Here is a 2400-nt window from a genome sequence, read left to right as displayed (position 1 = left end):
GGGCGCAGGCGCGACCCCGACCCCACCCGGGCTGCTACCTCACCTGTGCGCTGTGGGCCGTGGGAGGCTCTGGGGTAGGTTTCACCAAACAACCGGTTGGTTCCGACTCGGCTACGTAGGCCGCGTGGCCTTGCTTCCCTCGCAGAGAAACAGGCGCAGCCGGCGCGGAGGTTGAAAGCTCTGCGGGCGCGAGTACCAAACGCGCCGACTGTTTGTCGCGCCTCAGGTCCCCTGGGGCGCCCAGTGCAGGAGGCCACCCCTCCCGCCGCCACGGACCCAACCCCGGTCCTCTGCCTTAGCCGAAGGCCGCACCCTCCGCACACAGGCCTTCCTCAGCCCCAACCCAGGACATCACCAGGTCCCGCAGTGCGTCCAGTCTTCCCGTCCGCAAGTGTGGGTAGGAGCCGGCCGCTGGCCCCGCGCTGGGCACAACCTGGTGGGCTAAACCAGCCCTGTGCCTGCTCTGCAGCTATGGGGAAGGGAAACCCGGTCATGGCAGCTATGGCATTCGCTCCTTAAAACCTCTTTATGGAGTCTCATTCCTTTTTTAAAGTCCCAAACTACTTAAGGTGGGCATGAAGCCCCCATGTGTGATCTAGCCCCTGTCTGCTTGGCTTCATTTAGGTCCTTAAAGGATGCAGGTTTCTTCTCACCTAGGGCATCTGCAAATGCTCTTCCCTTTGCCTGAACACTCCTCACCTCTTCCCTATTGTGAGTGTTCTTCATATATCATTTCTTAGGTTACACTATCCTGGCCTATGAGACTTTGCAGCATTGCTGGGTGTGGTGGCTCATACCTGTAATCATGGCATTTTGGGAGGCAGAGTGGCGGATCGCTTGAGTCCAGGAGTTCAAGACCAGCCCGGGCAACATGGCAAAAAAAAAAAAAAAAAAAAAAGAAAGAAAGAAAGAAAAAGAAAAAGAGAGCGAGAGAATGAGAAAAAAAGAAAGAAAATAATTAGCAGCTCAGGCCTGTAATCCCAGCTACTTGGGATGCTGAGGTGGGAGAATTGCTTGGGCCCCAAAGGGAGGTAGAGGCTGTAGTGAGCTGTGATTGCACCATTACACTCCAGCCTGGGCAACAGAGCGAGACCCTGTTTCATTTAAAAAAAAAAAAAAACACACACACACACACAAAAACCAGCTGGGCTCAGTGGCTCACACCTGTAATCCCAGCACTTTGGCACTTTGGGAGGCTGAGGCAGGCATGGCAAAACCCCGTCTCTACTAAAAATACAAAACTTAGTGGGGTGTGGTGGTGCATGCCTGTAGTCCCAGCTACTTGGGAGACTGAGGCAGGAGAATTGCTTCAACCTGGGAGGTGGAGATTGCAGTGAGCTGAGATTGCGCCACTGCACTACAGCCTGGGTGAAGAGCAAGACTGTCTCAAAAAAAAAAAAAACCAAACAAACAAACAAAAAAAACAGCTGGGCACGGGGGCTCACACCTGTAATCCCAGCACTCTGGGAGGCCAGGGTGTGCGGATTGCCTGAGGTCAGGAGTTTGAGACAAGCCTGGCCAATGTAGTGAAACCCTATCTCTACTAAAAATACAAAAATTAGCCGGGTGTGGTGGCATGCTTCTGTAATCCCAGCTACTCAGGAGGCTGAGGCAGGAGAATGACTTGACCTCAGGAGGCAGAGGTTGCAGTGAGCTGAGATCACCTCACTGTACTGCAGCCTGAGCCACAGAGTGATACTTCATCTCAAAAACAAAAACAAAAAAAACCACAAAGATTGCAGCACCAGGGATTCTTCTTCCTAGCCCCTTTCAGGATGTGCAATAATTTGTGTAATTTTTGTTGAATGTGTAACTTAACAGTAGACTGAGATCCATGAAGGCAGAGACCACGGCCGCTTGGCTCTCATTCTTGTATGTCTCACATCTGCACCGCGCAGGCCCATATTAGCTCTGGTAAATATTTATTAAATGAATGAATGAATGAAGAGCAGGCCTGAGTAGTGTCTTAGGTGGCCTTGATTTTCAATTTAAGGAGGACACAATATTGCCTACAGAGAGTGAGAAAAGTTGTTGAGTGGGCCATGTGAGGAGCAGTGAGTGGTCCCTGTGGAGAGTGGGCCCAGTCATAGAATAGAGACAAGTGAAGGGATTTTGGAGGGTTTTGAGGGCCCAGCGTATTTGGGGGCTGCTATGGCTTGAATGCTGGTATCTCCCCGAAATTCATATGTTGAAACCTAACCCCCAACACATTTAGATTAAAAGGATGAGTCCTTTGTGGGGGAAATTGGTGCCCTTGTGAAAGAGGCTTGAGGGAGCCTGTTTGACCTTTCTGCCATGTGAGGATGCACTGAGAAGACACCATGTTTGAAGCAGAGAACAAGCCCTCAGCGGACTATGACTCTGCTGGAGCCTTGATCTTGAATGTCCCAGCCTCCAGAA

General features: G+C 51.5%; 1 protein-coding gene across 3 annotated transcripts in view; it reads right to left on the bottom strand.

The window, feature by feature from the left end:
- FAIM (Fas apoptotic inhibitory molecule) overlaps positions 1-374 on the bottom strand; it is a 24926-nt gene extending 24552 nt beyond the window's left edge. For 2 of the 3 annotated variants that reach the window (XM_011998521.1, XM_011998523.1), the window contains exon 1: positions 44-341. The gene's annotated coding sequence lies outside the window, so the exon portion shown is untranslated. Of the gene's footprint in view, positions 1-43 lie in introns of all 3 variants that reach the window. The other variant, XM_011998524.1, reaches the window with a different exon arrangement.
- Between the last annotated feature and the right edge of the window lie 2026 nt (positions 375-2400).

This window comes from Mandrillus leucophaeus, unplaced genomic scaffold (assembly GCF_000951045.1).
Source record: "Mandrillus leucophaeus isolate KB7577 unplaced genomic scaffold, Mleu.le_1.0 Scaffold573, whole genome shotgun sequence".
NCBI lineage: Eukaryota > Metazoa > Chordata > Mammalia > Primates > Cercopithecidae > Mandrillus > Mandrillus leucophaeus.
The sequence above is the reverse complement of the archived record's forward strand: the minus strand, read 5'-3'. Positions and strand labels throughout refer to the sequence as shown.